This window comes from Ranitomeya variabilis, chromosome 2 (genome assembly GCF_051348905.1).
Source record: "Ranitomeya variabilis isolate aRanVar5 chromosome 2, aRanVar5.hap1, whole genome shotgun sequence".
In the NCBI taxonomy this organism is placed as follows: Eukaryota; Metazoa; Chordata; class Amphibia; order Anura; family Dendrobatidae; genus Ranitomeya; species Ranitomeya variabilis.
Genome location: NC_135233.1, coordinates 624,473,155 through 624,497,139, shown reverse-complemented (window position 1 = coordinate 624,497,139; position 23,985 = coordinate 624,473,155). Strand labels below are relative to the sequence as shown.

General features: G+C 47.4%; 1 long non-coding RNA gene across 1 annotated transcript; it reads right to left on the bottom strand.

Moving 5' to 3' along the window:
* Nucleotides 1-5,794: 5,794 nt before the first annotated feature.
* Nucleotides 5,795-7,082, bottom strand: LOC143809780 (uncharacterized). Its single transcript, XR_013222453.1, has 3 exons — nt 6,971-7,082; nt 6,796-6,856; nt 5,795-6,553 (listed from the first exon to the last, which is right to left on the bottom strand). It is a non-coding gene; the product is annotated as an uncharacterized LOC143809780 (long non-coding RNA).
* Between the last annotated feature and the right edge of the window lie 16,903 nt (nt 7,083-23,985).

Here is a 23,985-nt window from a genome sequence, read left to right as displayed (position 1 = left end):
AGCTGGGAATGCAACACACAGTAGAAACTGTAATGGTTGCCATATTGATCGTTAGAAATCATTCCACGTGATACTCGGCACATTGTGCCGTTAGATACTTCTTTGTGGGGCCACTATATAGAGTATCTGGGCTCCATATGGGAAAATAAGTCTTGGCCCCCCAAATTGGTCTTATGCCGATCATCCTCCATTTGTACCCTATTGTGTACACTTCATTCTGCTGAAATTTGTTTTTCCAGATTTGCTCAACATTTGCCAGGAAATTAGAATTGCGTTCAATTTTAATCGAATTACTAGTAAAATCCATTTAACATGCGCTGAGGTATCGATCGAAAACCCAGAGCTTAACAGGGGAGTAGGAGGTATAAAGAAACATTATACTCACTTTGCCCTTCACCTGTCCCATTCAGCCCTCCATTGGCTCATTTGCCTCCTCACTCCGGTTCTGGTCTTCTCTTCCATCTTCCGGCACCCATGACATCACTTGAGGCATAGTCATCTCCGCCAAGGTGCCAAGGAATGAAGAGAGCAGCCGGAAGAAGGAGACGAGCCAATGGAGGACCGGGCTTGGATCTATGGCACCAGGACAGGTAAGGAGTGAAGTGAACATAATGGTTTTTTTTTTTACTCTTAATTGGCCTTTAAAAAGAATCCAGACAATAGACCATGAGCCGGTGTGATGTTGCTTTTGGAGGAAAGCAGCCATGTTTCCCCCTACCACCTAAATCTGTACAATTTCTTTAGAGGCAAACCTGAGTCTCAGTGTCTAGGATTGGGACCAAACTCTCGGGACTGCCTTCTTTCACTTCTTTGGGTAAATAACTAAATATTAATTAACTTTTTGCCAGGATTGACTTCATGCACTTATGAAAATGTGAACCTAAGAAAAACAAAGTGAGCAAATCCCCTGTAGTAAGAGATAGTAAGTGACTAAATAGTAACAGTGCATGTAAATAACATCAGGGATTTGGTTAATGATTTTATAAAAAAAAAAAAAAAAGTAAAATCCATCAAACCTCGATAAGGTGCGCCCCAATCGAAATGGTCCCTAACTCTTGTACTTCATCTCACTATGAGTCGGCAAATGCAAAAATAGATAAGAGCAGATTAGGACCTGGATTCCGATTGGTAAGATCCCTGATTATCAAAAGCTATATAAACAAAAAGGGGGAGCCATGCCCCTGTTAAGGCCCCGTCTCACTAAAGGCCCCGTCTCACATAGCGAGATCGCTAGCGAGATCGCTGCTGAGTCACAAGTTTTGTGACGCAACAGCGACCTCCATAGCGATCTCGCTATGTGTGACACGTACCAGCGATCAGGCCCCTGCTGCGAGATCGCTGGTCGTGTCGGAATGGCCTGGACCTTTTTTTGGTCGTTGAGGCCCCGCTGACATTGCTGAATCGGTGTGTGTGACACCGATCCAGCGATGTCTTCACTGGTAACCAGGGTAAACATCGGGTTACTAAGCGCAGGGCCGCGCTTAGTAACCCGATGTTTACCCTGGTTACCAAAAAAAACAAACACTACATACTCGCCTTTCGGTGTCCAGGTCCCTTGCCGTCTGCTTCCTGCTCTCACTGACTGCCGGCCGTACAGTGAGAAGTGAGAGCACAGCAGTGACGTCACCTGCTCTGACAGATCCGGCCGTACAGTGAGAGCAGAGTGCAGCAGTGACGTCACCGCTGTGATCTGCTCTCACTTTCCGGCCGGCAGACAGTCAGAGCGGGAAGCGGACGGCAAGGGACCTGACGGACATCAGATGGTGAGCATGTACGGTTTGTTTTTTTTTACTTTTACGCTGGTAACCAGGGTAAACATCGGGTTACTAAGCGCGGCCCTGCGCTTAGTTACCCGATGTTTACCCTGGTTACCAGCGAACGCATCGCTGGATCGCTGTCACACACAACGATCCAGCGATGACAGCGGGAGATCCAGCGACGAAAGAAAGTTTCAAACGATCTGCTATGACGTACGATTCTCAGCAGGGTCCCTGATCGCAGTAGCGTGTCAGACACTGCGAGATCGTAACGATATCGCTAGAACGTCACGAATCGTGCTGTCGTAGCGATCAAAATTGCACTGTGTGACAGTACCCTTGGGCTCTGTTTGTTAAATGGCCACAGTGTGAATGCGCACCTATGCATTGCACTTATAGCAACATATGCTCTGGATCAATTTTTTGGTTTTACTTATGAAAATGTGGCAGAATCATCCAAGATTGAAATAGAAGATGAGAAAACATCAAGCCGGTCATTTTGCCGGCTGCAGATATGGTTATTGCGTGGAGACTCATTTTTATGCAGGAGAAGATTTGGGAGCCTTTTGAACATATTGGGCTTGATACACTTAAGAGCAAATAGCCTTAAATTGCGAAACTTCAGGGAATACATAAAACTTTGGAGCATCAGAGCCGCGAGTTACTTAGATATAAAAGAAACTGGAACTAAATGTCAGGAGAATTTATATTTGTCATTTGCTATTTTGAGATTTCAAAGCAGCAGGAGATCGAGGTCTGGAGTAAATGGACCACTTTGGCTAGTTTTTCAGACATTTAAAGAGTGTTCTTCACAGCCAAGATCCCTTTAAAGGAAGCCATCTAAAAATGGGGTAATTAGATAGCCTCCTGAAGTGTTGATCAGAGGGGACATTCTAGCACAGACTCATGCTGGTCCTGATGCAATGATGAATTAACGACACCCAGGGTTTTTCATTTTTCGTCCTTTGGTGGCATCTCCCAAATTTTGGTCTCCAATTGGCAGTTTATGGGGCAGTTAATAGGTACAAATTTCTATCGCTCATCCCCATGACGGAATATTGTAGTTCTCCTTATGTAAAAGCAGTTTAGTGACGTGCACACGCCATTACGTTGGCATCTTATTATCTTTCCCACCGGTTTTTGAAAATTGGCAAAAAGGAAAATGTCTTTTATAATATGGTGCTACTTACCCCTATGAATGCCCATGACTCCAGTGTGCTTGTTCAGGAGGACTCCACCGGGACTGGAAGTGATGATGCCCCAATCTGTTCAATCTCCTGTGGACACTGATTGACTACAGGGTCAATTTACCGATGGACGGTACGTCATCACTCCCGATCCTGATGGAGACTGTTGGAGCAGCAGGGGTGCGCCGTGGGCTCTACTTTCACGTGATATATCTGATTGATCCAAATATTATCATCTTTGACTTTTTGATAAAAAGATCACAAGATATTCAGTGATTGATTTCTTAGTCTGGAAACTAATCTGCTCTAATGAATGATCTGGATGCATCAAAGGATTCATCAAAAGTCAAAAGTGCAAAAATAAATTTCAATTTTTCGTTATTTTTAAGTGTAAATATCATTATAACAAAAGAAAAAAGGAATATAGTCAGCTTACCGGTCTTGGACGAAATCCCCAGACCTTCCAACGCCCAGCAAGGTTCAGGGTGAGCGCCCACAGCAAATGAAGACAAAAAGAGAAATGATCCAGCTGGAGGTGGAGGCAGTTCAAACTTTGTGAGACTTTATTGGACAACTAAACCGATAAATAGTTCTTCAAAATGAAAAATCTTTACATAGCAAACACCTGGCACACCAGTGAGGAGGATCAACGCGTTGAGATCATGAGTAAGACTTCATAGTTGAAACGCGTTGATCCTCCTCACTGGTGTGCCAGGTGTTTGCTATGTAAAGATTTTTCATTTTGAAGAACTATTTATCGGTTTAGTTGTCTAATAAAGTCTCACAAAGTTTGAACTGCCTCCACCTCCAGCTGGATCATTTCTCTTTTTGTCTAAATATCATTATGCATTTTATATAATAGACTCTGCAAATTGCTGCTCTTAGTGCCGAGACCCCCATCGACTGCACAAAATACCATTCTGAAGTGTGGTGCAGAATTTTCTGCACTAAATCTGCATCTCCTGGCAGAAAATGCAGGTGCAGATTTGATGCAGTTTTTGTGCGTTTGTTGCGGTTTTTGTGCAGATTTTACCACTGTAGATTTTTTTATCATGGAGGGGTGCAGAAACGCTGCAGAACTGTACAAAAGTAGTGACATGCACTTCTTTGAAATCTGCAGCGTTTCTGCGCGGATTTTTCTGCACAGCTTTTTTTTTCACATTGATTTACATTGTACTGTAAATCACAGTGCAGATCTGCAGCAGAAAAAAAACGCTGCAGATCTGCACTAAATCTGCCTCGTGTGCACACAGCCTTAGTATGCAGCGCACAAGCAGAGTGGTGCACAGACTTAATATATTACCCCCTGTGCACCCCGAAATATCACCCCTATGCACCCTGAAATATCCCCCCTGTGCACCCCCAATATATTACCCCCTGTGCACCCCCAAAATATCACCCCAATATATCACCCTTATGCACCCTGAAAATATCACCCCCTGTTCACACCTGAAATATCACCCCCTGTTCACACCTGAAATATCACCCCCTGTTCACACCTGAAATATCACCCCCTGTTCACACCTGAAATATCACCCCCTGTTCACACCTGAAATATCACCCCCTGTTCACACCTGAAATATCACCCCCTGTTCACACCTGAAATATCACCTCCTGTTCACACCTGAAATATCACCTCCTGTTCACACCTGAAATATCACCCCCTGTTCACACCTGAAATATCACCCCCTGTTCACACCTGAAATATCACCCCCTGTTCACACCTGAAATATCACCCCCTGTTCACACCTGAAATAATCACCTCCTGTTCACACCTGAAATAATCACCTCCTGTTCACACCTGAAATATCACCTCCTGTTCACACCTGAAATATCACCCCCTGTTCACACCTGAAATATCACCTCCTGTTCACACCTGAAATATCACCCCCTGTTCACACCTGAAATATCACCTCCTGTTCACACCTGAAATATCACCTCCTGTTCACACCTGAAATATCACCTCCTGTTCACACCTGAAATATCACCCCCTGTTCACACCTGAAATATCACCTCCTGTTCACACCTGAAATATCACCCCCTGTTCACACCTGAAATAGCACCTCCTGTTCACACCTGAAATATCACCCCCTGTTCACACCTGAAATAGCACCTCCTGTTCACACCTGAAATATCACCTCCTGTTCACACCTGAAATATCACCTCCTGTTCACACCTGAAATATCACCTCCTGTTCACACCTGAAATATCACCTCCTGTTCACACCTGAAACATCACCCCCTGTTCACACCTGAAATATCACCCCCTGTTCACACCTGAAATATCACCTCCTGTTCACACCTGAAATATCACCCCCTGTTCACACCTGAAATATCACCTCCTGTTCACACCTGAAATATCACCCCCTGTTCACACCTGAAATATCACCTCCTGTTCACACCTGAAATATCACCTCCTGTTCACACCTGAAATATCACCTCCTGTTCACACCTGAAATATCACCCCCTGTTCACACCTGAAATATCACCCCCTGTTCACACCTGAAATATCACCTCCTGTTCACACCTGAAATATCACCCCCCCCAACTTTTGAAGATGGGAAAGAAGGACAAAGTATGCGGCGCGCGTTGCGGCAAATTTTAGGCCACACCTCTGACCACACCCATTCATAATTAGTCACACCCATATTCACGTCCCAACCACACCCATTTAGCACTGCTGATCACACTGTTTCATAAACAATAATTATAAACAAAAAAATATGGCCACACAGTGCTCCATACTGTATAATGGCCACACATGATGCTTCATACTGTAAAATGTTGGTGTTATTGAAATCCACCGCACTCCCTGTGTGGAATATCTTAGAAACAAAAGGATTTTTTGAAACTTGCTAATTTATTCAAGTGAAAAACAGAAATCAATCAAATGTGACAGATCAAATAGTAGGCACTTATTAAACAAGCGTACAAGCGACTCAATGTGATGACGTTTCGACCCTCCCGGGTCTTATTCTAAAGTCGCACTGTGAATACAAAACAGTATATCCAAAATCTTTAGTTACATAATATACACAGAAATTACAAGACAACACATATACAAAATACGCATATACAGTATAATAAAGAGTATGTTTAGACTTCTAATATTATACCCCAATAGACTACGTTGTGAGGCCAAGTTATAGCATGAGGTCTGTCAAGCGGGAGTCAGTCACGTGACATTGTGTCTACCAGTGCTTCTGTAGTAAAAAGTATAGTTGTTACCTAGATCCAGGATTTATGAGTGGCTCTTATGGTAAAGAGGATGTTGTCCCTGTAGTGTCAAGGGGCTGGGGAGAATGATAGTAACGTTAGCCGCCTGTGATGGATAGGCAGTTACATAGAGACCCAACATACGTCCAAAAGTAATAGTGATTTACCAGGTACAGTCTTTTTGATACCAAGTATGGCCTGATAGTTGATTTCTCTCTGAGTATGACCTGTAATACCATATACATGAGTGTCAGTGAATGGTAGTTAATAGTGGCACCCTGGTGTATCCAGAATGAATAATCACCTTGCTGAGGAATAGCAGCCGTGTATCAGCGTCTTGCTGCTGTTTGCATATGCGATTTAAATAGAAAGTTGGTGTGTCACTGGAGACAACCTGGAATGTATAATTACGATGGTAAGGGGCGATAACTATATATGTTAGTGGTGTCCAGAGGTTGTTAGAGGGGAAAATACTTTTTTTGCAGGTGCCAATGTATCAGCCTTAAATTGTTGGTAAGTTGTATGTAGTTTAATGGATTTGCCAGTTCTGGATAAAGCCTGCAATGTTATAGATAATTGGTCAGCCATGCTGTTGGTATTGGACAGTGTCCTAAGGGAGGTAAGATGAGTTTTTACCTTGTAGAGGGGTAACAGCGGCGCATCTGCGTCTTGCTGGTGGACATGTAGGCTTAGTACCCTGAGGGGATCACCAAAGTGCGGTAATCAGTATATTACACGCATAACCGGGCATATACAGATCGGCTTCCTCAAACAGATAATGTAGATAATGTAAGGTGCTCAGCTATATTACCAGTGGCTGGGGGACAGCGCTCCTGCGTCCTGTGGGAAGGCGTGATATGTTCCATGTGGGGCTCTTTAAATAGTCTGACCGCTGTAATGGGGATTGCTGGCCGGAAATGACGTTGTCCTCCCTTAAACTGGGCTACTGCGCATGCCCGAGTGTTTGTGTACTCAGTAACCATGGTGCTGCTCCCTGGTGAGTGGGAGGTGGTTTGCTGGCGTAGCGCTTGTGACTGTGCATGTCAGGAGATTGTATCGCTTCAGCTCCAGCTGGAAATGATATACCTCACGGCCGAGCTAGCGTGCATGTCCGAGCGTAACCATGGCGCTGCTGTGTGCTGAGTGATCTCGGCAGGATGGAACCTGAGCCATGTTGTAAGGGTATGTGTCCACGTTCAGGATTGCATCAGGATTTGGTCAGGATTTTTCATCAGTATTTGTAAGCCAAAACCAGGACTGGAACAATTAGAGGAAAAGTATAATAGAAACATATCACCCACTTCTGCATTTATCACCCACTCCTGGTTTTGGCTTACAAATACTGATGAAAAATCCTGACCAAATCCTGATGCAATCCTGAACGTGGACACATACCCTAAGAGTCTGTGTCGCTCCAAGAAAGTGGCTGTCTGGGTGCATGGTCTGTCTTGTAATATATGTATATGTGTTGTCTTGTAATTTCTGTATATTATGTAACTAAAGATTTTGGATATACTGTTTTGTATTCACAGTGCGACTTTAGAATAAGACCCGGGAGGGTCGAAACGTCATCACATTGAGTCGCTTGTACGATTGTTTAATAAGTGCCTACTATTTGATCTGTCACATTTGATTGATTTCTGTTTTTCACTTGCATAAATTAGCAAGTTTCAAAAAATCCTTTTGTTTCTAAGATATTCCACACAGGGAGTGCGGTGGATTTCAATAACACTGATACTAGACCTTACGGTCTGTCTCACCAGCACCCCGATCTAAAATTAGAGTGCAGGCCAAATTTTATATATCCATACTGTAAAATGGCCACACACAGTGCTCCATACTGTATAATGGCCACACAGTGCTCCATACTGTATAATGGCCACACATGATGCTCAATACTGTATAATGGCCACACATGATGCTCAATACTGTATAATGGCCACACATGATGCTCCATAGTGTATAATGGCTGCACATGATGCTCAATACTGTATAATGGCCACACATGATGCTCCATAGTGTATAATGACCACACATGATGCTCCATGCTGTATAATGGCCACACACAGTGCTCCATACTGTATAATTGCCACACAGTGCTCCATACTGTATAATGGCCACACATGATGCTCAATACTGTATAATGGCCACACATGATGCTCCATAGTGTATAATGGCTGCACATGATGCTTAATACTGTATAATGGCCACATATGATGCTCCATAGTGTATAATGGCCACACATGATGCTCCATACTGTATAATGGCCACACATGATGCTCCATAGTGTATAATGGCCACACATGATGCTCCATAATGTATAATGGTCACACAGTGCTCCATACTGTATAATGGCCACACAGTGCTCCATACTGTATAATGGTCACACATAGTGCTCCATACTGTATAACGGCCACACACAGTTCTCCATACTGTATAATGATCCCACATGATGCTCAATACTGTATAATGGCCACACATGATGCTCCATACTGTATAATGACCACACATGATGCTCCATACTGTATAATGGCCATTGGCCACACATGATGCTCCATACTGTATAATGGCCACACATGATGCTCCATACTCTATAACGACCACACATGATGCTCAATACTGTATAATGGCCACACACAGTTCTCCATACTGTATAATGATCCCACATGATGCTCAATACTGTATAATGACCCCCCTCACTCCTGTATGCATGGCTCATATTCCCCCCCCCCTGTATACATGGCTCATCTCCCTCCCATCCCATATTCATGGCTCATATCCCCCTCCTGTATGCATGGCTCATATCCCCCCTCCTGTATGCATGGCTCATATTCCCCCTCCTGTATGCATGGCTCATATTCCCCTCCCCCTGTATGCATGGCTCATATTCCCCCTCCTGTATGCATGGCCCATTGTCACGGGGAGACTAGGTGGGCAAGAGCTAATAACCCGGGCCCCTGCAGTTTCCCTCAGACTAGGGAAATCCTGACTGGCCCTCTACCTAGAGTTTACACTGATGATGTGCATGTCTAGGCCTCGACCCTCGCCCTGTCTCCTGTTTCAACCCTAGGCTGAAACAACCGCCCACCACCCAGTGAAAAGATCATACACCAATACCCACAGTTAGCACAGACAAGGATAACGGAAAATATACACCACGCCGCAGTCACTCAGGAATACACTATAAATGCGCAGGGCAAAATAAATACAAATATAGGAAGGAGTAAATAAGACAAAGGGAAATACACCACCAGCAACGATACTCCAACTACTAGCTCACCACTCCAGACCGAGATAACAACGCACAAGACAGAAGCTATAATCGGCGACGCCCAATGTTCAGGAGAACTATTTAAAGGCAATGGGCATGGCCCAGCTTCCAATCCGAGCATCAGGTAAATTAACCCCGGACCAGCTAGATAAAATCTAGCCGACGCCAATGAGCACATAGTGGTCAAAAGCGGAATTACCGCTGTCTGTCGAACGACCTGGTCTGAACAGCGTCCGACATGACAGTACCCCGCCTTCTACAAGGGACCCCAGGGCCCTCACGGCTTATAGGACCCAGCTTGTCCGGATGGCGGCGGTGAAAAAACCTGACCAGCCGATCCGCATGAATGTCCGAGGCTGGTACCCAGGACCTCTCCTCAGGCCCATAACCACGCCAGTGTACCAAGTACTGTAAAGTGCGGCGCACTACACGAGAGTCAACCACCTTGGAGACTTCAAATTCCAAATTACCATCCACCAAGACTGGAGGTGGCATAGGCGCCGCGTCCACAGAACCCACCACCTTCTTTAAAAGAGACCTGTGGAACACGTTGTGTATCTTATACACCGTTGGACGCTCCAATCGGTACGCTACTGGGTTAATGACAGCGGCGACCCTAAATGGACCAATAAACCGTGGACCCAATTTAAGGGATGGTATTTTGAGTCTTATGTTTTTTGTGGATAACCACACCCAGTCATCCACACTCAGGTCCGGACCTGGCACACGCCTACTGTCAGCCACACGTTTGTACCTAGCACCCACACTCAACAGGCGCTGTTTAACTCTCTTCCAGACTGATGACAATTGTGCTCCTAACTGGTCTTCCTCCGGAACGCCAGAAGAGCCCCTCTGACTCAAAGTACAAAATTGAGGATGTAGCCCTTAAACACAAAAAAACGGAAACTCCCCAGACGACTCCTGGTGGTGATTATTGATGGCAAACTCAGCCAAAGGAAGAAAGGTAGACCACTCCTCCTGGTTATCAGAGACAAAGCAGCATAAGTACTGTTCCAAATTTTGGTTCATACGCTCAGTCTGACCATTTGACTGAGGATGAAACGCCGAAGAATGAGACAACTTGATCCCCAGCCGTGAGCAAAATGCTTTCCAAAATTTTGCCACAAACTGAGTACCCCTATCAGACACGATGTCAGACGGAAGCCCATGAAGTCTGACCACCTCCTGCACAAATACCTGAGCCAGAGTCTTAGCGTTAGGCAACGAAGGCAAAGACACAAAGTGCGACATTTTTGAAAACCGATCAACAATCACCAAGATGACCGTGTTCCCAGCTGAGGAGGGCAAATCAGTGATGAAATCCATGGAGATTTCCGTCCATGGCTTACTAGGTACCTCAACAGGAAGTAGTGTGCCAACAGGACGGGAGCGGGGCGTCTTAGCCCTAGCGCACGTGGTACAAGCTGTCACGTATGAGACCACGTCCACATGATGCTCCGCCAAAACCTTTAAGCGGAGATGAAGCGGTACAAAAGATTTGTTGATGGGAAGCTCAGATGGTACCTCCTCCTGAGCCTCGGCAATCTCAGCCTCAACCTCGGTAGTGAGAGCCGAAACCACAAAACCCTTTTGGAGGATGGGTACTGGATCTTCCCGAGGTTCTCCCCCCGGAAAAGACCTGGACTGAACATCCGCTTTAGTGTTTTTAGACCCTGGTCTGTAAGTGACAACAAAATTGAACCGCGTGAAAAACAATGCCCAGCGAGCCTGCCTGGGGGACAGATGCTTGGCTGACTCCAAATACAGCAGATTCTTATGATCGGTAATAACAGTAACCTGATGTACTGACCCCTCCAAGAAGTGTCGCCATTCCTCAAAGGCCAACTTGATTGCCAACAACTCCCTGTTGCCGATATTCTAGTTACGTTCGGCGGACGACAGTTTCTTGGAGAAATAGGAGCATGGACGCAAATCACTCAAAGATGAGCCTTGTGATAGTACCGCCCCCACACCAACCTCAGACGCATCGACTTCCACAACAAAAGGTTTTGATACGTCTGGCTGCACAAGAATGGGGGCTGAAACAAAACTGTTCTTAAGAAATTCAAATGCGCGCACAGCAGCCTCAGGCCAAACAGAGAAATTGGTACCCTTTTTAGTCATGTCAGCGGTTTAGCAATGATGGAAAAATCCTTGATAAATTTCCTATAGTAGTTAGAAAACCCAAGGAACCGCTGAAGTGCTTTCAGGTTATCAGGCCGTTCCCAATGCAGCACCGCTTGCACCTTAGCGGCGTCCATTTTAAAACCAGAAGCAGACACAATATAACCCAAGAAAGGCAACTCTTGAACAGAAAATACACATTTCTCAAGTTTAGCATACAGCTTATTCTCTCTGAGAAGCTGTAACACCTGCCTGACATGATCTAAATGAGTATCACGGTCGCAAGAATATATGAGAATGTCATCTAGGTACACGATAACGAATTTCCCCAAAACATGCGAAAACACATCATTAATGAAATGTTGGAACACTGCAGGTGCGTTAGTCAACCCAAATGGCATCACCAAATTTTCAAAATGACCCTCAGGGGTATTAAAAGCCCTCTTCCACTCATCACCTTGACGGACTCTTATGAGGTTGTGCGCCCCCCTGAGGTCAAGCTTGGTAAACCACTTAGCACCTACCACCTGGTTGAACAAGTCTGGTATCAGTGGCATAGGGTATGGATCACGAACCATAATCTGGTTCAATTCCCTGAAATCCAAACACGGGCGTAATCCGCAATCTTTCTTCTTCACGAAGAAGAACCCTGCTGCCACAGGCGAGGATGAAGGCCTGATGTGCCCTTTGCTCAAACTTTCAGCAATGTAATCCTTTAATGCTTGTCTCTCCGGACCGGAGATGTTAAACATCCTTGCTTTAGGCAATTTGGCCCCTGGTTTAAACCTGATAGTACAGTCATAGGGGCGATGTGGCGGCAACTCTGAACAACCCTTCTCAGAGAACACATCCACAAAATCCAGAAGTGACTCCGGAACGCTTGAAGTCACAGCAGACACACATGTGGCCAGGCAATTCTCCTGGCAGAATTCGCTCCACTGAATTATGTCCTGAGTTTTCCAGTCAATTACCGGGTTGTGCATAGACAACCATGGAAAACCCAAAACCACCTGAGCAGGAAGATTCCTGAGCACCTTACATGTAACCTGCTCGGAATGTAGAACCCCAATGTGGAGTTTCACCTCAGCCACAAATTCAGTAATCTCCCCCTGTGAGAGAGGAGCAGCATTGATGGTGACCACGCGGATAGGATGAGGCAGTTTTTCAATCCTAAAACCTGCTGTGCGCGCAAACTCCTCATCAATGAGATTTGTGGCTGAACCACTATCCACAAAAACAGTAATTGGCAGCTCACTGCCAGCGATTATAACCTTAGAAGGGAGCATGCATTGAGAAACCACCATGGAGGATATACATAAGCTCAGATTGGTCTCCTCCACACCCTCTGAGCTTAGAAGTTTTCCGCTGTTGCGTTTTTCTTAGACAGTAGAGGACAGATGTTAATAAAATGACCAGTCTTACCGCAGTAAAAACAGGCTCCCTGCTTCCTGAGCTCAGGGGCTCGACGCTTCACATGTGACACCCCTGCAATTTGCATAGGCTCCGTGGGCTCACCTGCAGCAACCACACGTGAACCTAAACCCTCTCCCATAGGCGGTGTCTCATGCTCCCCCTGACGCAAACGGCGATCAATGCGGGCAACCAGACTCATAGCGGAATCTAGAGAAGTAGGAGTCTCGTACATCAGAAGGGCTTTTTTAACCCTTCCAGAAATCCCATGAATAAGCTGACTCCGCAGCGCTGGATCATTCCACTGTGTATCGATCGCCCAGCGACGAAATTCAGAACAGTAATCCTCTGCAACTCGCTCCCCCTGGCGAATAGTGCGTATCTTAGATTCTGCTAGAGCCATTCTGTCTGGCTCATCGTAAATGTTTCCAAGAAAGGAAAAAAAACTCTCAACAGAGTTAAATGCAGCAGAATCAGATGGCAAAGAAAACGCCCATGCTTGGGGATCCCCGCTTAACAATGACAACACCAGGCCCACATGCTGAGCCTCATTGAGGAGATCGGGCGCATACGGAAATATAGTTTGCAAGCTTCACGAAAAGAAACAAATTTACTGCGTTCCCCAGCAAATTTTTCAGGCAAAGGAAACTTAGGCTCAGCAACTCTACCTGTCGCTCCAGCTTGCACATTAGATACTGCTAGTCCCTGTTGCTGCACTGCCCCCCTCAACTCAGTGACCTGTAGGGACAGCGCCTCCAACTGGCGGGTTATGGAAGTCATGGGATCCATGACAAAACAAAAAAAAGGAAACCCTTTTTTTTTTTGTTTTAAAGGCCGATTATAATGTCCCGGGGAGACTAGGTGGGCAAGAGCTAATAACCTGGGCCCCTGCAATTTCCCTCAGACTAGGGAAATCCTGACTGACCCTCTACCTAGAGTTTACACTGATGGTGTGCATGTCTAGGCCTCGACCCTTGCCCTGTCTCCTGTTTCAACCCTAGGCTGAAACCACCGCCCACCACCCAGTGAAAAGATCATACACCAATACCCACAGTTAGCACAGACAAGGATAACGGAAAATATACACCACGCCGCAGTCACTCAGGAATACATTATAATTGCGCAGGGCAAAATAAATACAAATATAGGAAGGAGTAAATAAGACAAAGGGAAATACACCACCAGCAACGATACTCCAACTACTAGCTCACCACTCCAGACCGAGATAACAACACACAAGACAGAAGCTATAATCGGCGACGCCCAATGTTCAGGAGAACTATTTAAAGGCAGTGGGCATGGCCCAGCTTCCAATCCGAGCATCAGGTAAATTAACCCCCGGACCAGCTAGATATAATCTAGCCGACGCCAATGAGCACATAGTGGTCAAAGGCGGAATTACCACTGTCTGTCGAACGACCTGGTCTGAACAGCGTCCGACATGACACCCATATTCCCCCTCCTGTATGCATGGCTCATATTCCCCCTCCTGTATGCATGGCTCATATTCCCCCCCTGAATGCATGGCTCATATTCCCCCCCCCCTGAATGCATGGCTCATATTCCCCCCCCTGAATGCATGGCTAATATTCCCTCTCCTGTATGCATGGCTCACATTCTCCCCCCTGTATGCATGGCTCATATTCCCCTTCCTGTATGCATGGCTCATATTCCCCCCCCACCCGTATGCATGGCTCATATTCCCACGCGAATGCATGGCTCATATTCCCCCCCCCCCCCCGAATGCATGGCTCATATCCCCCCTGTATGCATGGCTCATATTCCCCCCCCCCGAATGCAAGGCTCATATTCTCCCCCCGAATGCATGGCTCATATTCCCCCCCGAATGTATGGCTCATATTCCCCCCCCGAATGCATGGCTCATATTCCCCCCCCCCAAATGCATGGCTCATATTCCCCCCCCCTGTATGCATGGCTCATATTCCCCCCCCCCTGTATGCATGGCTCATATTTCCCCCCGAATGCATGGCTCATATTTCCCCCCGAATGCATGGCTCATATTCCCCCCCGAATGTATGGCTCATATTCCCCCCCCCTGTATGCATGGCTCATATTCCCCCCCCCCGAATGCATGGCTCATATTCCCCCCCCTGTATGCATGGCTCATATTCCCCCCCCCCCTGTATGCATGGCTCATATTTCCCCCCCCTGTATGCATGGCTCATATTTCCCCCCGAATGCATGGCTCATATTCCCCCCCCTGTATGCATGGCTCATATTCCCCCCCCCCCCTGTATGCATGGCTCATATTCCCCCCCGAATGCATGGCTCATATTCCCCCCCGAATGCATGGCTCATATTCCCCCCCGAATGCATGGCTCATATTCCCCCCCAAATGCATGGCTCATATTCCCCCCCGAATGCATGGCTCATATTCCCCCCCGAATGCATGGCTCATATTCCCCCCTGAATGCATGGCTCATATTCCCCCCTGAATGCATGGCTCATATTCCCCCCTGAATGCATGGCTTATCTCTCCACCCCCCTGCTCCCGCTCCTGCTCCCATCATGGCGCGCTGGCTTATGTCCTCCTTCATCCCCCCGTCCCCCGTCCCCCGTCCCTCATACTCACCTCTCCCTCATACTCACCTGTCTCACATCGCGCGGCCGCGCCAACATCCCTCTCGCTCTGTCCCGACTCCCGGCGCAGCACCTTCTTCCTGCGTCAGCGGTCACGTGATACCGCTCATTAAGGTCATGAATATACGCATATTCATGACTTTAATGAGCGGTACCACGTGACCGCTCATTCAGGACGAGCTGTGTACGCCGAGACCAGGCATCGCTGGAGCAAGGTGAGTATCGTCTTCAAGGAGGGTGGGCGGCCAGGGGGGAGATAAACAGACTGCAGGGGGGCGTGGCTTAACACAAGGGGGTGTGTCGGTTGCTTCTCCTGCTGTCTGCGGGATCAGAGCGTCCCGTGCTGGACAGTGGGGCGAAGCAACAAAACCGTGACAGTCCCGCACAATGAGGGACGGTTGGGAGCTATGGAAATATCACCTCTTGTTCACACCTGAAATATCGCCCCCTGTTCACACCTGAAATATCACCCCCTGTTCACACCTGAAATATCACCCCCTGTTCACACCTGAAATATCACCCCCTATTTACACCTGAAATATCACCTCCTGTTCACACCTGAAATATCACCTCCTGTTCACACCTGAAATATCACCCCCTGTTCACACCTGAAATCTCACCCCCCGTGCACTCCTGGCAGGCACGGTACTGTATAGGGAATGTGCCTCTGACTGCAGAGCCCCAATGGTTAGAAGTAAACACCGTGCAGTACCAATTCCCCCCAGGTGATGCAATAATTGGGACGCCAAACTGACCAATGGGAGGAAAGAGGAAGGGGCTTCCGGCCACACCCTCGGGGGTTAAATCCAGGTGCCCGGGGCCAGGGCCTTCCTCTTTCTCCCCGGTTGACAATGTAAGCTGTGATGGAAAATGATGGAGGCCTCAGGAAGGTGAGCACTGACGCCCTTCTTACCGGCCCCGGTGATTACCCGCTGTTCCCTCTCCTGACCCCCTGTCTGCCCCTTATTCCCCTGATGCTGCCCATTCCCCTAGCCTCCTCACTCGCAGCTTCGACCACGACCCTCCCTCCCCCGCTCTCCCATCCTCTGTCGGTCCAGGGTACCGCTGACCTGTACGGGCTTCACCTCCACAGTCCGGCCCGGCGCTGCTGCGATTTTAATACCAGGACATATGGTAATTGTTACCCGGACAGTGGCACAGTCACTGCTTTAGGTGACGGCGGAGAATGAGGGCTCCGGTTATAGCGCGTGCTTCCATCGGTTTCTTCCTCTCTCCCCTGTGCGCTTCAGGCCAGCATACAAAGTTAGGCCCTGGCTTGGGCCTACGCCACGTCCCACAAGAAGCCCCGCCCCCCTTTCTATGACTCCCGGAAGAGCGCCTCCCACCTGGATGGCAGTGGCGCCGGCTCAACCTTCCAAAACCAGCATGTCTTTCAGTTTCAGGTCCCGTGCGCTGTCCCCCCTCGTCTACATCGTCCCTCTCCAGCCAGCGCTCCTGCGTCTGGCCCCTAGCTGCAGCGAACAAGGTCCGTGCAGCGCCCCCACCTTCAGGATGGCGGCACCTCGCCCCCTCTGTGGCAGCATCAGGCATCACTTGGTGCCTCTGCCATTCCCTGTCGCTCCGGAGGCTGTCCCAGCAGTGCGGGGGCAGGCAGTCTGCACAGTTACCCCGCCCCCCCGAGCTGCTCCAGGTCAGGTGACGATGCAGCAGCACGACTCTACGTGCCAAGCCACTGTTCCCCCTGGCTCCTCTCTGCTTCCTGAGTGCCCCGGTCAAGCTCCACCCACTTACTTCTGGTCCCTGCTGAGAAAAAGCAGTCCAGGCCTGGTCTTCATTATTTTCCCTGCAGGCGCAACAATGCCGCCTGCAAGGGAGAACTTGGAGAACCACAGGTGGCGTCACAAACACAAACTTGAATACAAATCCCTTTAAAAGACCTTCCCCCTATTAATTGGGTGCCCAGGTCCACGGACCAGGTCGCCACCACCGTGACATTCCCCTTTAAGTACCGGACCCGGTACGGAGTACCCCACGGCCCTGACAGGTGACTCATTTTGGCATCACGAACAGGATGGACCGACCCATTGAAATGGGTCCTGTGTGCCATGGATTATAGTGGACTGTAAAATTGTTTGATGGCCGCCATTGCTTCACCACGAGGCGGGTAAAAGAGGAAGAAGATGTGTTGCCATGGGTGGAGTTCAAGAACCAGCGCAAAAGCTGGATCCACCCCCTACAGAGACTTTAATGCCACCAGAACATGTCCGTCAGGAGGATGGATCTGCCCCCGAAGATGGCCGGTGGGAAAGTGGAGCAGAGACCACCCATGATGTGAGAAGGAGGAAGAAGACGTGGGAAAGCGTGGCCGCAGCATAATGGCTGCACGCTACCCAGTGAGAGCGATGGCAGACAGCAGTGGAGAGCCGCTGGGACCTGCCGACACCAGAGAGGATGTTCCCGGTCAGCCACAAGAAACCCTGGACCTGATGACCACCTTGGATCCGGAGCTCCTTGGCGCAGAGATGGAGGAGCTGGCCCGACGACACCTGCGGACCCAGATGACAGCGGTGGTCGCCTAGAAGTAGTCCCTGATCCGGAGGATGACGACCACACCGCTTTGGACCTCGCCACCAGCGCTCACAGCCCCAGTGGAGCCAGAAAGTGAGGCACTGCTGCAAGAGATGGCGCCAACAAAAGACCCGGAGCCCGCACCTTTGACCCCAGCGGAGCCGGAAAGTAAGACACTGCCAAAGGAGATGACAACATCACAGCACCAGGCCCTGCGACCAGTGCACCTGACCCCAGTGGAGGTGGAGAAGGACACCGGCATCAGAGAGACAGGTATGCAAACTGCCTCGGTAGCTGAGGAAATCCTGGTGGGAACCCTAGCACCCCCACCTATCCTAACTCCTGGACAGGTAGTCACTGTTACAGTAACCTGCCACCACATGACAGACCTGGGGAATGATTTAACTGACCCAATGGTACCTGAACCCTCACCCCTGAAGGCTTGCAGGACAAAAGAAGCCATACGCTGGAAGCACCCAAAAATCGACCTTATGGGATTCCCAATAGAGGCCCAAGCAGCAGCCAATAACGTAAGAATCATAGCAAAAGAAGGATATTGCAGACAACAGATATTAAAACTTGCAACAGAGGAAAAGGAACGCAGAGCTAAGTGGGAAGCAATGGAGGAAAGGCACATCCTAGCTAAAACCAGGTCCCGCAAAGCTAGACCAGAGGATAGAGGACCATTAAGATCAGGAACTGTTGTGACCTTTAATATGGACAGAGGATGGGGTTTCATTAAAGAACATAGTGGAACAACTGAACTATTTGTTAACCATAGAGACGTTGAGTCACATCTCTTAAGAGGACACCCTGACTGTGACCTGTACCCAGGAGATAAAGTGACTTTTACTCGGCACCATGGTGAAAGGGGATATTATGCCCTACATGTTAAAAGGTGCCCAGGACAGCATACCCATACCTGTGTAGCCACTGAAAGTGGAATGCAAACCCAGGCTACACAAACCTCTGATGATGGACAGATTCCCATGGAGTCACCTGTTGATACTTAAACCAAAGAACTTCCCCAGTCAGGAAGCTGTGGACACCAGAACCTGCTCTGGAAAAGGAGCAAATAAAGAGACATATACCTGCTTGGAAATACTGTTGATTATGTTGATTATGTTTTGTTGATCTTTTTTTGCAGTTCAAAAAAGGACAGTAGGGTAATGGACAGAGCTTATCTAAGAACTTTGCATTGTATATAGTTGGCACCTCTTAAGATGCCCCTTATTGGTTTTACCATGCGCCAGCCGTGTGCGTATATACCTGTTGTTTTCCGGCAGCCCGCCTAAGGACAACGTTGGGGGCTGATGACTGATTCCCCCAAACCATTGCTATTATTGGTGCACAAGGACTTCCGAATATTACAGCGTTTGCCCTTGATTTGTAAAATGTTTGCACTTTTCACCTGTGTGCACTTATGATAATATGTTATGTAACGTTCAAGAACCGTACCTCCCATAAAGGGAGCTTAAGTTTTCACTTGTTCAAACCTGTTGACATGCAAGTCTAAAAATTTTGCATCTTTAACCTGTACTGTTATTTTTTCTTTTCGCAGTCCGGGAATACTGGAGTTAACGGGGGGAGTGTAACACCCCAGGTAACCGGTTGTTACAGTGATGTTGCCTTCCTTTTGGATAGGGCGATATCATGCTTGGAGGCAAGGAGGATTCCCTTTACCAGGTAACGCACCTACAGTACAGACTAAAAGTTTGGACACACCTTCTCATTTAAAGATTTTTCTGTATTTTCATGACTATGAAAATTGTAAATTCACACTGAAGGCATCAAAACTATGAATTAACACATGTGGAATTATATACTTAACAAAAAAGTGTGAAGCAACTGAAAAACGGTAATTAGTCTTACCGGTAATAGTATTTCCAGGAATCCATCCTGACAGCACCATGGAGGTTGTCTTCTTATCCACAGTGGGACAGGAAACCACGAGCATAAAAGGACCCTCCCCTTACCAATCATCAGTGATTTTCAAAGTACCACATCTGGATGGATGCCAAAAAGAATATTTTATTTAAACACAAACAAGATACAAATGTTTACGTCACATCAGTTCTTAGTAAATCAGCATGGGAAGGGAAACTAGCAGTGCTGTCAGGATGGATTCCTGGAAATACTATTACCGGTAAGACTAATTACCGTTTTCCAGGTCATCCACCTGACAGCACCATGGAGAAGTACCAAAGCAGACTACTTCCTAGGGTGGGAATACTGCCTGGAGTACCCTCCTGCCAAAACTTAATTGCGTTGACATCACGTCTAGTTTGTAATGTTTGGAGAATGTACTAAGATTCGACCAGGACGCGGCGTTACAAATTTGATCTGCTGAAGCCCCCCCTTTTTCTGCCCATGAGGCTGCCATTGACCTAGACGAATGTGCTCTGATATATCCCGGCGGATCCTTCCCCCGAGCTTTATAAGCCGAAATTATTGTAGATCTAATCCATCTCGCGATTGTGGATTTAGACACCTTTCTACCCTTATTTGGGCCTCTAAACTGAACAAAAAGATTATTATCTACCCTCCAGGGTGCTGTAACCTCTAGGTATTTAAGAACCGATTCCCTAACGTCCAGGCTATGGTAAAGAGACTCCTTTTGATTTCTGGGTGACTAAAAAAAGGAAGGAAGTATGACCTCCTGATTAATATTTGACTCGGAGACCACTTTCGGGAGGAAAGCTGGGTCCAGTCTCAGAACCAATCTGTCATGAAAGACCTGTAAATATGGATCCTGAATAGAGAGGGCCTGAAGCTCTCCTAGTCTCTTTGCCGAAGTAATGGCTACAAGAAAGGCCGTTTTTAGGGACAATTTACCTATGTCTGGATTTTCCCCCAAATCAAACTGAATTTTACACAATTCATTAAGGACCAAATTTAAGTCCCATGGTGGAATAGTTTTCCTTATTAATGGTTTTAGTCTTGCAACCGCCCTGGAGAATCGACTTATCCATGGGTGAGCTGATAAAGTACAATCATAAAAACACTAAGGGCCGCTACTTGTACCCTTAAAGTACTGGGTCTAAGACCTGCTTTAAACCCTGCCTGTAAAAAGTCAAGGATCTTAGGTACATTAGGCCGGTCAGTATCGAATGTAGTTTCTCCACAGTAGCTGCAGAATTTTTTCCAAATTTTGGAATAGATTGAAGAGGTCACTGGCTTTCTGCTTGCTTTTAATGTAGAAATCACCTCATCTGATAAACCCTTTGCTCTTAGGACTTGCCGCTCAGGATCCAGGCCGACAGACGAAGGGTTTCTGGATTCCGGTGGAGAATGGGACCTTGAAAGAGGAGATCTGTTCTTTGTGGAAGAATAACTGGTTTCTCCTTTGACATTTTTTTTAGTAAGGCAAACCAACTCCTCTTCGGCCAGTACGGTACTACGAGCAGGACCTCGGCTCTGTCTTCTGCAATTTTTCTGAGAGTTCTTGGTATTAGTGCAAGCGGAGGGAACACATACAACAGACCTCTTTCCCATGATTGGGAGAAGGCATCGACTCCCGCCGGGTTTTCCTGAGGGTTCAGCGAATAGAAGACGTTGACCTTTGCATTCTGTCTGGTTGCAAAGAGGTCTATCTTCGGGTTCCCCCAATGATGACACAAGTCTTTGAAAACTTCGTTGTTTAGCTCCCATTCTGTTGATAGAACTGTCCTCCTGCTCAGGAAGTCCGCCACTTGGTTGCTGGAACCTTCCAAGTGAACTGCAGAGATCGAGAGTACCGTCACTTCTGCCCACCTGAAGATTCGTTCCGCCAACTGTTGTAGAGCCCTGTGCCTCGGACCACCCTGATGTCGAAGGAAAGCAACTGCTGTTGTGTTGTCCGAGAGTACTTTTACGTGTTTGTTCTTCACCAAGGTTTGTGCTGAAGATAGAACCTTCCAGACTGCGAGCAGTTCTCTGAAATTTGAGGATCGTGTGCTGTTTTCCCGAGTCCACTGACCCTGGTAATACCTTCCCTGGATGTGACCTCCCCAGCCTTGTTGACTTGCGTCTGTGGTAATTATCACTTCGGGAACATGATTCCAGGCCACTCCTTGCCTGAGATTCTTGGGATCTGTCCACCAACGTAACGAGGTCTTCACTTGGTTTGGCAGCTGTGTCACTTTGTCTAAGGATCCCTGTCTTCTGTCCCAGGATGAGAGAATCGCCTGTTGAAGCCGTCGGGAGTGAAATTGACTCCAATTTACACAAGGTATGCAAGCCGTCATCAGCCCCAGGATTTTCATGGCATCTCTGATGGAAACTCTGCTCTCTGTGAAAAGATGAATCTTGTCTATTATGCCTCGCAGTTTTTCTTCTGGCAGAAAGGACATTCTCACGCTTGAGTCTAGTATGACTCCGAGGAATTTTATCCTCCGTTTGGGTACTAGATCGGATTTTGCCCAGTTTATGATCCACCCCAAATTCTGCAGAGTGGAGATTACAAACTGACAGTCGGTCCTGAGTTGATTCACCGTGTCTGCAACCACTAAAAAGTCGTCCAGATACGGAACGACTATGATATCTCGATTTCTTAGGTAGGCTACTACCTCTATCATAATCTTCGTAAAAACCCTTGGGGCCGAAGCTAGACCAAACGGAAGACAGCGAAACTGGTAATGAAGGACTTTTCCTTCTTTTTCTACTGCGAACCTCAGATATTTTTGGTGGTTTAGGCAGATAGGAACGTGGTAATACGCACTCTTTAAATCTAGGGTGCACATCACCACCCCCCTGTCCAAGAGAGGAACCGTAGATTTTAGTGACTCCATTTTGAATCATTTGTACACTACCCAAGAATTTAGGTGTTTGAGGTTTATAATGGTTCTCGACTTCCCCGAGGGCTTTATTATGGAAAACAGGCTTGAATAAAACCCTTGTCCTATTTCTTGGGGAGGTACTGGGACAATCGCGGCTGTTTTCAGCAGATCCTGAATATCTACCCACATGGGAGATGACGAGGCGAGATGGGAGCTGGAGATCAGGAATTTTTGTGGGGGAGGGGAAGAGAATTCTATTCTGTAACCCTGAGCCACTAGTTGTAACACCCATGGGCTTGTAGTGATTTTTTGCCAGCCCTCCAAAAAACTGGTTAAACGCCCCCCCCACTCTGGTGGTGTCATTTTCTGTGGTAACCCGATGTTGAACCTGAAAAGGTGGATTCTTTACTTTTAGTTCTAGCTTCTCCACCCTTTGGGTAACTCCACCTTCCTTGTTTCCCTTTCCCCCTATAGTCAGTTCTCTGATTAAAACGTGACCTCCGAAAGGGCTGAAACTTTTTGCGTTTGTCCTCTGGGAACCCCTTTTTATCATCTGACGCTTTCTCTAAGATGTCGTCTAGTACCGGCCCGAATACCCTTCCGCCTGAAAATGGGATGGCGCAAATCTTATTTTTGGAATGTACGTCCCCTGACCAATTTTTAAGCCAGATCGCTCTCCTGGCTGCATTTGATAGGGATTGATTTCTGGCCGTAAATCTCACTGATTCTGCCGATGCGTCTGCTAGAAAATCTGTTCCCATTTTAAGAAGGGGAAGGGATTTTAATATAGTTTCTCTAGGGGTTTTAGAGGAAAGTTGATCCGCTAGGTCATCTACCCATAAGTGCATAGACCGTGCTACTGATGTCACCGCTATGTTTGCACGCATTACAGCTGCTGAGCTCTCCCAGGCTCTTTTTAAGAGACTGTCTGCTTTCCTATCCATAGCCTCCTTCAAGTTAGATGAGTCCTCAAAGGGTATTGCAGTTCTCTTGGAGACTCTAGCTAGAGGAATGTCTATTTTGGGGACATCCTCCCAGTCTTTGACTTCCGCTGGATCAAAAGGGAGGCGTAGTTTAAAGTCTTTTGGGATAATCAGGCGTTTTTCCGCCTCCTCCCACTCTTCCAGAATCATC